This window comes from Pipistrellus kuhlii, unplaced genomic scaffold (assembly GCF_014108245.1).
Source record: "Pipistrellus kuhlii isolate mPipKuh1 unplaced genomic scaffold, mPipKuh1.p scaffold_m20_p_2, whole genome shotgun sequence".
NCBI lineage: Eukaryota > Metazoa > Chordata > Mammalia > Chiroptera > Vespertilionidae > Pipistrellus > Pipistrellus kuhlii.
The window spans coordinates 176,806,071-176,822,254 of record NW_023425515.1 but is presented as its reverse complement, the minus strand read 5'-3'; the positions used below and the strand labels follow the sequence as shown (position 1 = coordinate 176,822,254).

Here is a 16,184-nt window from a genome sequence, read left to right as displayed (position 1 = left end):
GGAGCTGCCTCTGGTGGTCAGTGCGCTCACACAGCCAACTTCCTGTGGCCTTTTCCCACCCCTGACGGCCACTCCCTGATCGGCCCAGATGGGAGGGCCAGCTGGTTTCCTCCATGGGAAACCTCCCATGGTCACTCACCCTGGGCCCCAATTGGGGGGCCCGGCCAGCCAACTTCCTGGGGTCCCTCACCCCAGTCAGCCAGCCCCCCAGTATGCCTTGATTGCCAACCAGGCCAAGGGACCTCACTAGTGCACGAATTCATGCACTAGGCCTCTAGTTTTTAAATAAAAGAGTTGAGGATTGTTAAATAAGAAACATGCATCATCTTTGTTTCCTCCCAGGGAAAGGCATCCTTAGGCTTCCTTCTGCCTCCAACTCATTCCTCCCCTAAAAGGAGAGAAGTGACTTACTAGGAAGCAATCTGTGAGTTTGGGAGGAGGAACAGGTATGCCTATTTCTCTATGCCTTAGGTCCTGCAGTATGAAGCACTACCAATGAATGGGTGGTAAGTTTGTCTAATTCTGAGATCGATTTTAGGAAGCACACCAATCCATAGACATAGCCACTATCTTCAAGATCAGTTGTGTGTGTGTGTGTGTGTGTGTGTGTGTGTGTGTGTGTTAAATAAAAAGACTGGTATTTTGGTTCCCATATGCCTTGTTCCTTTGTCTTATTTCTCAAATGATTCAGAACAGTTTCAAGCAAGCAGAGTGCTATTTGTTGACTAGTCCCCAGAACCCCAGCAGCACTGGGGACCTGGGATGAGTACCATCAAACAGCTACTTGTGTGTTACAGACATTGCTTTTGGAGAGGTAGGATGGAGCAATGGAATGAGCCAGCAGACCTCATTTCTCCTAAATTCACTCAACAAAGAAATAAGTAAACTTGTACTCAACAAATATTTATTAAGCATCTAGTATGTGTCAGGCATTGTTAAAAGAGCTGGAGACTCAGCAGTGAGAAAAACTGACCAGAAATCTGCTATAATGGAGCATACATTTTTGAGTGACATAATCCAGAATAGATATATTGTCTTCGATGGTGGTACATCCCCAAAAGGAAAAAAAATAACATAGGGAAGGAGAATAGGAAATATCACTGGAGGGTGTAAAATGTTGCATAGGGTATCCAAGAAAAGCTTTACCAAGAAGATGACATGGGAGTAAAGACCTGAAAGAGATCTGGAAGCAAGTCACGTGGGTATCTGCGGGGAGAGATTTCCAGGCAGAGTAAACAACATATGCAAAGCCTCTGAAGTGAGAATGCATGGTCTGAGGAAAAGTGGGTATAGCAGCGTGATGGGGATGGGAGAGACTGCAAATGAGGTGAGAGAAGTCTCAGGAAGCCAGCTCAGAATATCATTTGAAACTCAGAATAGGACTTTTGCTTTCAGTCATCAATTTGCCCATTAAAGGGTTTCCAGCAGAGGCGTGACATATGAATCTGTCATGAATAGACTAAAGAGGGCAAAGGCAGAAGCCCAGAAACCAGTGAGGAGGCAGGATATCACAATAATCAGGTGAATGATGACGATGGCTTGGACCAGAAGGCAGCAGTAGGGAGGGTGAGAAGTGGTCAGTTCTGGAGGTATTGTGAAGGTAGAGGTAAAGGAGTGTGTTGATGGATTAGGGATAGGTGTGTGAGGAAGAAGTTAAGGGTAACTCGGGTTTTTGTCCTGAGCTACTGACAGATGAAATTGCAAATAACTGAATAGGCTGGGGGGGTGTGGGGGGGAAATCCAGGAACTCAGTCCAGGAAATAGGCAACTAGAGATGCCTTGCTGGAGTTCAAGAGAGCGTTCCAAGCACTTACTAGCTTGCCATTCAGCTACTTGCTAGCCTTGCGACCTTAGACAAGTCACCTGTCTTCTCAGGGCCACTTTCCTCTTCTGTAAAATAGGGATAAAAAACATAGAGTCAAACCACAAGGTTATTGTGATGATCAAATGTAATGATCAGTAACAGGCTCACAGGAGGCTCTGAATAAATTATCACTATTATTAAGTTTGATTAAACATTAAGCATTTAGTTGCTGGAAACACACACACACACACACACACACACACACACACACACATAAAGTTACAGTCCCTATCCTCAATCCCAAAGGAGAAAACTTGGTCAAAGATTTCAACAAAGAGCCGAAATTGGTTTGGTTCAGTGGTAGAGCGTCGGTCTGCGGACTGAAAGGTCCCAGGTTCGATTCCGGTCAGGGGCATGTACATTGGTTGCGGGCACATCCCCAGTAGGGGGTGTGCAAGAGGCAGCTGGTCGATGTTTCTCTCTCATCAACGTTTCTAGCTCTCTATCTCTCTCCCTTCCTCTCTGTAAAAAATCAATAAAATATATTTTTTTTAAAAAGATTTTAACAAAGAACCTCTTAGGTAGCAACAATCATTTGGGAGAATCATCAGGTCCTGGCACCCAACAGGACAAAGATGGACAACTAGTCTCTGGATGAAAGCAGTCAAGGGGATTGAAGCGCAAACCAGAATGTGTACCTGGTCCTTATGTCAGCTTTCTGGGGAACCTTGAACTCATCAACCCTCTACCTCTCACTTACTCAATAGGGTAAACCCCAATCCCCCAGAGATGTTTACAAATGTCCAAATCTGCTCAGAGGGAAAAACAAAACAAACAAAAAAAACACTGATTGGGTGATGCTCATCAATCACTTTAAAAAGCCATGCCTATTATCCTACCTGCCCTCCTCTGATTGAACCCTGTCAACCCATCAGGACTTCTCCAGTCTCTTCTCAGCTTCTAAGGAGCAGGAAAAAGAGCTCAGAGACCCTGGGCATCCTTGAGGAATCTAGGATGGCCACCACTGGGAAGATACTTGAACCAACATGAAAAGTCAGGGAGCATAAGGGGAGAGCAGCTGCCATTGAATTCCTCCTGCCTGTGCTAGGTGTTTCCAGGGCTGAGTTGTTCCAAGGATTAAATATGAATCCATGTAGAATATTTGGCTCAGGGCCTGGCACATTGTAAGAGCACAATAAATGTTGGCTTTATTATTTTTCTTTGTTTAAATATATTTTTATTGATTTCAGAGGGAAAGAGATGGAAACATCAATGATGAGAAAGAATCACTAATCGGCTGCCTCCTGCACGCCCCCTACTGGGGATGTGCCCTTGACCATGGCATGTGCCCTTGACCATAATTGAACCCAGGACCCTTCAGTCTGCAGGCTGATGCTCTAGCCACTGAGCCAAACCAGCTAAGGCTATAATTTTTTTTATATGTCTTTTAATCCTTACAACAACCCTGCTTGGTTTGCTCATCTATAAATGGGGGGAAATAATGGTACCTACCAAAGATTCACCTAAAGCCCTTAGTGTAACAGCTGACACATAGTAACTGCTCAGTGATCATTAGATATTCTTAGCACTCTTGGAGAAGAGGGCACAGAAAAAAGTTCAGAGGTCACATCCAAATTCACACAGCCAAGTAGCATAGGCTCATGGTTTTGCCCTACTCAGCATCCCTGCCACTCTCTTTTTAAACACCTTCCCCTGCCTTCAGGCCATTTGATACAGTGGGGTTGACACCTCTATTTCAAGCTCCAGGGGAGAATATGTGACCCAGGCCTGGCTAATTGCTTATTCCATCCCTCCAATCACAGGGATTGGTTTAAGAGTGAACTTGAGACCCATGCCAAGTCAATGAGAATGCTGGAACTTGGTTGAATCCCTTAGGAGAGAAATGAACCTGTTTTAGACCTGACGTTGAAAGGATATAAGCTTGGAGCTACTACAGATTCGCAGGCGGAAAGAGTGTCTGAATGTGAAGCAAATGCAAAGGAAATAGAACTAAAGGATAGAAAGAAACTGAAGCCTGCAAACTTTGAGCTTTTGCCTACACACTTGAACAGACATGTCTAATGTCTGTTCCTCAACTTTCAGGTGTATGAGGCAATAACGAGGCACTCATTTATATTCATATTCTTCCTCTCTCTCTCTCTCTCTCTCTCTCTCTCTCTCTCTCTCTCTACCAAAAGAATCCTTATTTGGCAAATGTATCAGTCAGGGTCCAACCCACACAGATAGCACCCTCACATTACAATGATGTGAAGGGGGTTCGTTGATGATGATAGAGGCAGTTTAGGAGAACCACATGGACCTGTCACAGCTCCTAGGCCAGAAAGGACAGTGGAAAGCTGGTCCCTGAACCTGGAGGGAGTTCTGGAGAAGGGGCCTCCTTAAGAAGAGCAGTGACTGTCAATCAAGGCACACTGCCAGCCAATGGAGGGAGACAAGGGAAAAAATATCCTGACCTTCCTCTCCTCTTGTCTCTCTCATCTGCAGACTCCCCATTGTCCGACTCCAGTCTGAAGCCAGAAGGCAAAGATGCTGATGCTTTGAAACAAGTCAGACCCGGAGCGGGGTGAAGTGTAGATCTGGAGGGGTGGATAGGACGTAGCTTACCCAACAAGAAAGCAGCAGAGCCTGGTCTGGCTGTCTGTCCCGCAGCCCCTTGGGGCCTTTTGGAAACACGGGCCAGAGTTTTAAAACTCTCAGCGTTCCTTTAGTCTTCCCTGTGCAGCACTCTCCTTCCTTCCCTAAGGAAGAGCCCGAAAGGATGGTACATAGGAGACAGGGATTCTGAGCATCTGGGAAGAGGCCTCTGCACCAGCCCTGCTAACGCTGCAGGGAGAAAAAAGCCTCCAGCCCCGCTGCCCACATGACCAAAGAGTCCTGGGCTGGACTCTCAGGCCCTCACCCTGCCAGCTCCCCTGCTCACTCAGAAATTGGTTCACGGTCCGTTTGGCCCCAATCTCGGGCACCACCGGATAGCAGCTCCGTGGCTTCCCTTTCTCTCGGTGGGAGATGTCTGTTTCCGTCTGCAGCCAAGCCAGAGACGCTTCTGGGATTCCTCACTACTGGCAGGGGCCCAGCAGTGCCCTGAGGACAGGGCTGAGCTGCATCCAAGTACCTCATTTTGGTCACATAGACACCTGCTCGCTCTTCTCAAAACACTCACCCTAATCTTTGCCAAAATAAGTCCCTCCTCACTTTTCAAATCCAGTTAAAACCTTAGGATCTCCTCAGTAAGCCTTCCTCACTAACTCACCTGACTCTCCATTCTCCTGCTATTATGATGATGATTATCAGTACTTCCACATGTAAAATAACTAAGAATAGCAACTCATATATACTGAGTGTGAGAAACTGCCTTGCAGAAACCATCTCATTTAATCTGCACAACCACCTTGTAAAGTTGATACTATCAAAGTATAGCATATGTTGTGATTGGCAATCCTTTTATTGGGCCAGAAGACAAACTTCAAAGCAATTACTTTATCGACTTCTACAGAGGAGAAAATAGGGGCTCAATGAGGCTAAATTAATAGTTTAAGTGCACAAAAGCAAGCAAAAAGCAGAGACCTAAACCCAGATATGACCAACTGCAAAGCCCAGGCTCTTAAAACTGCAATGTTTACCTTGTCCCTGCAGTTCCAGAGTTTGGTAATGGCTGGAGAAGGTCCTATAACTTCTCTGTAACATGGATATCCATGTGCTGGAATCACAGATCCTAACTTATTATGCAAATGAAATACATGCTCTGTACATATAAAGAATGCTATTCCCCAAGTTTTACAGCAAACACCACCGTCCCTCTATGGTTATTGGCCACCATTCTGGCTCTTGAACCTCAGTGAGATTCCAAACACTTGAAAATAATTTCATTAATGATGTCATTGTGGCTCAGTTGGTTGGAGCATCAGCCATTGCAGGTTCGATTTCCAATCAGGGCTCATACCTAGGTTGTGGGCTCGATCCCCAGTTCCCCAATCGAAGTATGTACAGGAGGCAACCAATCAACGTTTCTCTTTCACATCAGTGTTTCTCTCTCTTCTCTCTTCCCTCTCTCTCTCTCTCTCTCTCTCTCTCTCTCTCTCTCTCTCTCTCTCTCTCTCTCTCTCTCCAGCTGAAACCGGTTTGGGTCAGTGGATAGAGCGTCACATCCTACAGACTGAAAGGTCCCAGGTTCGATTCTGGTCAAGGGCATGTACCTAGGTTGCAGGCTCATCCCCAGTTGGGGGGGGGGGGGCGTACAGGAGGCAGCTGATTGATGTTTCTCTCTCATCAATTTTTCTTTCTATCCCTCTCCCTTCCTCTTTGTAAAAAATCAATATATTTAAAAAAATAAATAAATAAGCATATCCTCAGGGAAGGATATAAAAAAGAGCACATCGAAGATAAAATAAAGACAACCAGGGAACTCATTAGAAGTTACTGGTAAGTTACTAGGGCTGTAACTCTGCGACATTTACCACAACCAGCTAAGCCATCGTTAGTCACTTGGAAACCTGGCCTTGTTTTCACTTCCTTTGTGAAATGTCCCAGGTGCGACTTTTCCCTCAGTGTTATTTTTACATTATCTTGTCTTTTTACATTATCAATGCATTTAATTCTCACAACAACACTATAAAGTACTATTATCATCTCCATTTTATAGATTAGGAAACTGAGGCTCAGAGAGGTTAAGTAATTTTCTAAAAGTCACACAGCTGACAGTGCTGATATTCAAACCCTGGAGTTGGTCTCCTGAATTTGTGCTTTTAACAACTACTACTCTGTAGTTAGAAAATAAAGCTAAGTAAAAATAATTACAAAATCCATCAAAGCACTAAAGTTTCAAAAGGCTGGAGAGGAGTGCTTTTTATAGAATCTATGTGCTCCAATAATGCGGAAGAGAAATCTTCCACCTAGCAGGTGTGGCTGGTTGGATTGACCAGCAAAGAGGTTCTGGAGAGCAGACAGCTGAGGAACAGCCATCAGAATCTTTAGTGGGACAGACAAGTAAACTTAAAAGGAACCAGGGAGCAGAGAGCCATGGCTGAGAATGAATGAGCCACCCTCAGCAGTAAGGGCAGACTTGAGGATAAATGACTGCAGTGCCATCTGGCAGGAGTTGTCAGAAGGAAGGATCTAACAAAGGGAAGAGGAAGAATCCTTCAATTTTTCCTTCCTCGAATCCCTATTTGTTAAATTCCTATTCCATGCCGGGCAGTGCTGCCTTTGTGGAGTTTGCAGTCTAGCGGGAGAGTGTATTAGTCAGACATTTTTTGTTACAAATGACTGAAACCAATTCAAATTGGCTTAAGCAAAAGGAAATGTATTGGCTCACTTAATTGAGAGTTGACTGGTAGGACAGACTTCAGGCTGATTGATCCAGGGCCTCAAAATGTCTGTGGGAATCAGTCTCTTCATATATATATATTTTTAATGAATGTTAATTTTTTTAAGTATATTTTTTATAGATTCCATAGAGGAAGGGGGAAGAGAGAGAGAGAGAAAGAGAGAGAGAGAGAGAGAGAGAGAGAGAGAGAGAGAGAGAGAGAGAGAGAGAGAGAGAAGCATCAATGATGCGAGAAAATGATCTGCTGCCCACTGTACTTCCACTGGGGATTGAGCCTGCAACCTGGGCATGTGTCCTAGACCAGAATCGAACCTGGGACCCTTCAGTCCAAAAGCCAACACTTTATCTACTAAGTCAAACCAGCTAGGACTAGTTTCCACATCTGACCCTGCTCTTCTCTCGGTTCTTCCATTCTCAGGCCACCTTTGTCCTTGTGGTGGCAGGAAGGCTGCCATTGGCTCCCGGCTTTCATCTTAGCCTGTCAGTAACCCCCTCAGAAAAAGCATGTTTCTTTCCCAGTCGTTCCAGCAAAAATCCTAAGATTGGCTCTTATCAACTACTTTAATACCATGCTTAACACTGATGACCCTGTCATGGGGCTCAAGAATGGAATATGCTGCCGAAACCAGTTTGGCTCAGTGGTAGAGAGTCAATCTGCGGACTGAAAAGTCCCAGGTTTGATTCCAGTCAAGGGCATGTACCTAAGTTGTGGGCACATCCCCGGTAAGGGGTGTGCAAGAGGCAGCTGATCGATGTTTCTCTCTCGTTGATTTCCTCTCTGTAAAAAATCAATAAAATATATATTTTTTTAAATGAAAAAAGAAAAAGAAAAAAAAAAGAATGAAATATGTTGATGGACCAAGGCCTGGGTGATACGCACACCCTTCGGTGCAGCCCCGCTCAGACCACACAGATTGAGAATGGAGTGATGGCTCCTGGGAAAATGAGAGGGAAAAGGAGCAGGGATGAATGCTGAGTAGGCAAAGACAACAGATGTCTGATTCAGGGATTCAGGCAACGATACTGGTAATTACAACACAGGGTGATAAGTGACATGATGGGAAGGAACGGGTGCTGAAGGAGGGCACAGGAAACACCTAGCTCAGAGGAAGTGGCATGTAAGATGGGACTGGAGAAGGAGGTCTGAGGGCAAGGAGGGGGATGGGATGAGGAAGGGAAACAGGTCATGCAAATTTCTTGTGTGAGATGAAGATGTGTGAGATGTGTGAGATGAAGATGATGGGCCAGATGTTGAAGTAGACCTGAGAGGAAAGGAAGGAAAATGGATTTGGGGCCGGAGAGGAGATGAAGATCTCAGTTGGCAAGTGATCTTGAGGGGCATGGGGATCATCCTGTTAGAGATATGGAAAGCCAGCTGGATGTGTGGGTGAGGAGTTTAGGAGCAGGATCCCTGGAGGCAGCACAAGGATGTGATCAGCACAAGGATCCACACTTACTAGTAAGTGTGGGTGAGGCATCTCTGGGCGAGAAGGTCAAGGTTGAACAGACTCTTTGAAAAGGACATCCAAATGTCCAGTGAGCATATGACACAAGCATGTGAAAATAACATCATTACTTATCAGTGTAAATACATGAAAACAATAAGCTATCATTACACCTCCACCAGAATGGCTGAAATTAAAAGGATTAACGAACTCTGGCTCAGTGGTAGTGTCAGCTGGAACACGGAAGGGTCGAAGGTTCAATTCCTAGTCAAGGGCATGTACCTGGGTTGTTGTTTGCTCCCCACTCCAATTGGGAAGCAACCAGACCATGTGTGTGTGTGTGTCTCTCTCTCTCTCTCTCCCTTTCACTGGCTGTCCCTCCTTCCTTTCCTCCCTCCCTCCCTTTCTCTCACTGTTTCTGAGAAACAGTGGCAAAATTTTCCACAAGTAAGGATTAACAACAACAACAAAAAGGATTGACGTTATCACCTGTTAGCAAGGAGGTAGAAAAACTGGAACTCCCACATAACACTGATATGAGTGTAAATTGGCACAACCACTTTGGAAAATTGATAGTGTTTACTAAGTGAAATATACGTATCCTCTATGACTTAGCAATTCTACTCACAATATACAACCACATAGCCAAGAGAAATAAACACTTATTTCTCTTGGCTATATAAATGTGTGAAAGAACATTCATAACAGTATTCAGAAGAGCAATAAAGCTGGAAACAAACCAAACGTCTATTGTTATATGTTCATTCAATAGACACTATGCTACAGACACACACACACACACACACACACAGAACTAAGTACTGCCATGGATGAATCTTACTGCTATAATGTTGAATGAAAAAAGCCAGACCTAAAAGAATACGTACTGTGATTCCATTTATATCGATAAGAAAATATTCTGAGATGTTCTACATTAAATCACAGTGGCCAGAGATTGAAAGAGACAGAGCTACCTGTCTATTAATGGGTGCGAGCCAGCTAACAAAGGGCTTCTCACATTCTCGTTTTGCGTGTTGGCATTTCAGATTACCGTACTTTTTGGACCATAAGACGCACTTTTTTCCCCCAGAAGTGGTGGGGAAAAGTCCCTGCGTCTTATGGTCCAAATATAGCCTACACATATACTTTAAAAAAAAAGTTTTTTTACTTGCCCAGCTCTGTGTGGTCTCTGTGTGCTTGCCCAGCTCTAAAATGGTTCTAAATGCTGCTGTTTACTTTACAGGGTTGATTACATGTGTTTATGACTGTGATGTTGGGTTTTAATGCACATAAAATATTTTAGGACACTATTTGTTTCAGAATCTTTTTTTCTTCATTTCCCTTCTCTAAAAACTGGTGCGTCTTATGGTCCGGAGCGTCTTATGGTCCGAAAAATACGGTAGTTTCCAGGAGGCTCTTTCTGCAGATTATTTTAATTTTTTTTTTTTTTTTTTTTTCACAGAGAGGAAGAGAGTTAGAAACATCGATGAGAGAGAATCATCGATCAGTTGCCTCTTGCAAACCCTCCACTGGGGATGTGCCCACAACCAAAGTACATGCCCTTCCCCGAAATCGAACCTGGGACCTTTCAGTCCGCAGGCCAACGCTCTATCCACTGAGCCAAACCGGTCCCGGCTGCAGATTATTTTAGCCAGACACCATCAAACTCCAGGAGCCTCGGCTTGTCTGTAGGTGGGCTTTCCAGACTGCTGCCCACATCCACGCCACAGGAGCAATCATCTCTTTATGGAGACTCTGCAAGCTCAGAGCTGGCCCACTTCACCTTCTCCCACCCCTTTGCCTACAGCTCGTATAAACTCTCTCAGATCCTACTCAATGTATAAAAATGCTTGTAAAACTCTGGGGCGATGGACATGCCTGGGCATGCTACTGACAATTTAGACTCTATGCCCCAATACTGTCTTTTGGCTAGCATGTCTGGCTCAGTAAAACCTTCCTTGAAAATTTTTTATTGTGGAAATTAAAGATTTTAAGTTTGACAATAAAAAGCTCAAAACCTGCCTGGCCAATGTGGCTCAGTTGGTTGGGCGTCGTTCTGTGTACCGATCGATTTCAGTTTGATTCCAGGTCAGAGCACATGCCCAGGTTTTGGGCTGGATCCCCGGTAGGGGGCGTGCAGGAGGCAGCCAATTGAAGTTCTGCTCACACATCGATGTTTCTCTTCATCTCTTCCACCTCTCTCTCTAAAAATCAATAAAATATTTTTAAAAGAAACAAATGAAAAGTAAAACACCATTTCTGGATTTAAAAACTGCCAACCAAGAGGCGGGTGCTCCAGGATGAAGGATGGGTTCTTGCAGCAGCCATCTCATCATCAGACCATGTAAATAACAATATTAACAACCAACCAACCAACCAACCACCATTTGTGAACTGCCAGGTGCTTTATGTAATTTTTTTTCTTAACTGTTATTTAAAAGCACAACTGCCTGCAGCTACCTCTGTCTGTTAGGGGAGTGGCACAATTTTTCTCTGGACAGATGGTTCTCTATTTAAGAAAATACTTAATATCGATAAGTTGCTTTGGCGAGAAGAATGAAACTTTCCAGGGATAGGCAAGACGAAGGGAACTGACTGGTTTTGCAAATTAGAACGGGAAAATGTGGCAGCGGGGTGGTGTGGGGAGGGAGGTGGTCTGAAAACAGCAGGAAGGGGGACATTAGGAGGTCTAGTTAGGGAGATCTTTGTTGTTTTTATTTTTTTAGGGAGAGCTTTGTTGTTTTTCCTTCCTTAAAGAACCACCTCTCTGCCCTCCTAATCTCACTCATTCTTCATGTTTTACCTCTTAAAAGTCATTTTCCCATACCACACACAGCCTTAAACAAGGATAAGGCCAAGTTCTCTTGAGTGACATAAAACAATGCACTGGATGTATTATGAAGTGAAAAAAAGTAACCAGCAAAATGAGTGCAGGATACAATCCAATTATTTTTCAAAGGAGTGCCATATTTATGGATTTATTTACTCTTCACTATCTATGGAAAATTCCTGGGAAAGTACAGAACACTGTATTAACAGCTGTTACCATGAGAGAGGGTGGTAGGGGATAAGCAGAAGCTTCCATTTCCCATTTTTGCCCTTTAAACATTTTACCATGAGATTTTATCTTTTCAAAAGCCTCTTCCTCCAAGCAGCCTTCCCTGACTTCCCATGGTATCCTCCCCTCTTTCGTTGTGACAGTCACGCTGTAGTCATTTTCTGCCCATTACCTCTCCCATCCTCCACCTCCTGCAGCCCCGGTGCTCTCCTCTGCCCCGAGAAGACAGGGACCAGGAACTCCTGGCAGAGGGCTTGGCCTACCTGTCAACCAAACAAATGAATTCTCGCACCTTCCAGAGGGTTTCCTCCCGCCTGGTTTTGAATATTTGAGAGAGGAGGGAGGGCTCAGCTCCATGTGTGCGCTCCCCGGCGGCCCTCACAGTGTTCCAGTGAATTCCAGGCCCAGGGCAGGGTGAGATGTGAGATGTCCTGCCTGTTGTTCCGAAGAGAAGTATAAAGCAGCAGCTACTGCTCTCTTCGCCGCGATCACAGCAACCTGTGAGAGGGAAGAGCAGGGCCCGGAGCCAATTATGGAAGAGGCCAGGGCACCCCGGCTGACCTTGGAAGAAGCAGGAACAGCTCCCCTTCCATCTTCCTTTGCTTTCCAACAGTCGGGGAGGAGGAGATGGAGGCCTAATTGCTTTCACCTTGAGAAGAATCTGCCACTGACCAGGAGTGGAGAGAATCACTCAGTTATCCAGCAGGGGGGCTGGAAATTAGATCAGATCGGGAGAGCTGACATTTTCCCTCCGGCCCTTTGACTAATGACCAAGCAGAAGAGAAGCACTTGTCCTAATTGCCCCCACCTGGCTCCAGCCTACCAATCACAGTGTCAACAGAGCTCCTGCTTATTTCTGCCCAGAACCCCGAGGGGAAATTTCCACACCCGCTTCCTCTCCACCCGAGCTGCTGTCACAGGAGTGCCTTCGCTGGGTCTTGCCCAGGCCACAGTTCAGGTTGCTGGGAGAGAATGGGAGCTCAGTCTCATTGCCAGGCAGATGCCTCTAGCGACCCGGCCAGCCTCTTTCTCCCGAGTTCAGTGAGGAAAAGTGATGCCAGCCCCTGGGGCTGCCAGGCGGAGGCACCAGCCAGCCACAAGTGCCTGATTCTGCCAAACACTTCTGACAATGAAGGCAAGGGATGAACTCGCATGCTTTCTCCAGCCCTGATGAAAAGCAAGTTCAAAAACCACTGTTCTCAATCCCCAGGGTGAAATAAGGAATGTGACAGAAAGCCCTGCTACTCAACAAAGCAGTCTTGAGTGATACTGATGCTATCCAGGGAGTCTGCCATCAGAAGCCTAACATTTGAACCACTGAAAATCACCTAGGAAACATGTGATACTGGCTTTATACAATTACTGACTTATAAAGCTTCGGCACCCTAGCTAGGGGGTCCCAAATAGAAATTTCCTTTAAGAAGTTATTGAGCCCTGGCTGGTATGACTCAGTTGGTTGGAGCATCATCCCATACACCAAAAGGTTGCAGGTTCGCTTCCTGGTTAGGGTATATAGCTAGGTTGCAGGTTCATTCCCTGGTTGGGGTTATACGGAGGCAACCATCGATATTTCTCTCACATTGATTTTTCTCTCTAATCAATGTCTGTCTGTCTGTCTCTCTCTCTCTCTCTCTCTCTCTCTCTCTCTCTCTCTCTCTTTCTCTCTCTCTCATCAATGAAAAATATGTCCTCATGTGAGGATTAAAAATAAGAAAAAATTCTTGAGAGGCAATAGAAGCACACAGCTTCATACAAACCTTATTTCAGCCACTGTCTAGCTGTGTGACTTTAGTCATCTCTTAACCTCTCTGAGCTTCAATTTACCCATCTATTGAATACTATATAATAAAAGGCTAATATGCAAATCAACCGAATGACAGAATGATGTGCACTGACCCCCAGGGGGCAGATGCTCAATGCAAAAGCTGCCCCCTGGTGGTCAGTGTGCTCCCATAGAGAGAGCATGGCTCAGCCAGAAGCCCTGAGCCCAGTTCATGGCTGGCGAGCACAGTGGCAGTGGCAGAAGCCTCTCCGGCCTCCTTAGCTATGCCAGTTTAGGCCCTAAGCCATCAGTCGGACTTCCCTTGAGGGCTCCCAGACTGCAAGATGGTGCAGGCTAGGCTGAAGGACCCTCCCTTCCCCCAAGTGCACAAATTTTGTGCACCAGGCTTCTAGTACAATTAATAATACCCACCTCAAAGGGTACCATAAAATAAAATTAATGTAATAAAATTAATGTACATAAACTATTTGGTATGGTCCTTAGTGCCTAGGAAGTGCTCATGAAATGGTAGCTGTTGATATTATTATGGAGCCATCTGTGTACACTTCAGCACAAGCACTGAGGTAAGGTGTGAAACGGTAGGGCTTTCCGACCATGCAGACCTGGTCTGAAATCCTAATCCCATTATGTGGTCTTGGGAAAGTTAATTAACTTCTTTGAGCTTCAGTCTCCCCCTCTAAGAAGATATTGATAAGACCTGCCTGGTCAACAGGATAGAGTCCAGCCATCACCTGAACCTGAGCACATTAAAGGTACTCAGGAAAAATTAGCTGCATTGGTTCTGAATCATCACCCTCTTTCCAGTATCCTTCACCTTGTTTGTTTGGTAATTTTTGTTGAGAGTAAAAAGTCTGCTCAGACTAATTTACTTTGGGATAACATATTGATTTTCTCAAAGTCAGTGGCCTCTTTCCTGTTGTGATTTATCTTGCCATTTCTATGCTATCTGGCCTTGGTAACCTCTGACTTTCTTGAGACCTCCTCTCTCTTTCCCTTGGTTTTCTTGACTCTGATACCCTGATATTTCCCTCTCCCTCACTCACTCATTCTTCCCAGGCTCTTCTCTTCATCCTTCTTCCTTTGCCCCACATTCTACCTGCTCTCCCTCATAGAAAGGCCACACACAGTCACCAAAAGCAAGTTCAGTCTGATCTCAAAGGCACCATTATTCTTCTGGCCACCCACACCTCAAATCCCAGATTCTTGTCCTTTTCCTTTCCTCTTTCTGAATGCAATTAGTTGCCAAGCATTTCTGGTGTGTGTGTTTTTCTTCAAAACATTCTCACATCCACTTCCTTCTATTCCATTTTCCCTCCTGCTACTCTAGCCCTATATCAACCAGATCTGATCTAGTTTAAATAATGAATTCCAATCCATCCTGAACATTGCAGCCTTCCTAAAGATCATTGTAAGCATGCCAAATATTCTCCTTCCACCACCCTCCCATCTCCATTAAAAATCCTCTTAAGGCGGGGGTGGGAAGGGGGGGCTGCCCTGCGGGTGCAGGACCTGCCGGCACCACAGCCCGGCTGCCATGCCGCACCTCTGACAGGCCAGGGCGCAGAGGAAGCGGCTATTCCTACGCTCAGCGCCCCGAGCAGTGGGCGCTGGGAATGGTTTGTAGCCTGACATGCGGGAAAAAAAAAGAAAAAAAAAAAAAAAAATCCTCTTAAGGGCCTGGCTGGTGTGGCTCAGGGGTTGAGTGTCGACCTATGAACCAGGAGATCACGATTTGATTCCCCTTCAGGGCACATGTGTGTGGGCCTGAGTTGTGGGCTCGGACCCAGTGGGGAGGGTACAGGGGGCAGCTGATCAATGATTCTCTCTCATCATTGATGTTTCTATCTTTCTCTCCCTCTCCCTTCCTCTCTGAAATCAATATATATATATCCCCTATCTAATACAGAATATACAAATTGACCATCACTCCATAACAAAGATGGTGGTGCCCACAGCCAATAAGGAGGGAATACACAAATTGATGCAACAAAGATGGTGGCGGCCAGGACAGGATACAGATGTCCCACCCTGCCCTGGCTGCTCCAGGCCTCTGGGTAGCGCTTGCACAGGTGCCTGGGCAGGACAGGACACCTGCTATGAGGGGGGCGGGGAGAGGTAGAGGGAGCTACAGGAGGGTGGCAGGGATGGAGCAAAGTCAGAAGGCAGTGGCCAGAGCAAAGGCCCTGATCCTGGGTGCCAGAGGGAAACCGGTGCTAGCAGCCAGGGGAAGGAAGGCCTATGCTGGCATGAATTTTAGTGCATAGGGCCCCTAATATATTCATATTCCTATTAAGGTTTTTTGCTTCCTACAGCAGATTTGAGAACATTTCAGGCCTTCCATATCTGATTTTCTAGATTTGATTTTCTTTTTTTCTTTTTTTTTATATTTTATTGATTTTACACAGAGAGGAATTGAGAGGGACAGAGAGTTAAAAACGTCGATGAGAGAGAAACATCGACCAGCTGCCTCTTGCACACCCCCCACTGGGGATGTGCCCACAACGAAGGTACATGCCCTTGACCGGAATCGAACCCGAGACCTTTCAGTCCACAGGCCGACGCTCCATCCACTGAGCCAAACCGGTCCCGGCCTAGATTTGATTTTCTGTCAGGCCCCAATGCAGACTTTCCATTCCACGCATGCCTTATACATGTCCATCTCCTCTTCTTTGCATCTGTATCCTCCTCTGCTTGGAGTGCCCTCCCTCCATTTTCATTGAATTAATTAGAGAAGAAGAAGGGAGAGGGAG

General features: G+C 45.5%; 1 non-coding gene across 1 annotated transcript; it reads left to right on the top strand.

Moving 5' to 3' along the window:
* The first annotated feature begins 14,931 nt into the window (after positions 1-14,931).
* Positions 14,932-15,068, top strand: LOC118725140. The gene has a single exon (XR_004989881.1). It is a non-coding gene; the product is annotated as a small nucleolar RNA SNORA43 (small nucleolar RNA).
* Positions 15,069-16,184: the final 1,116 nt, after the last annotated feature.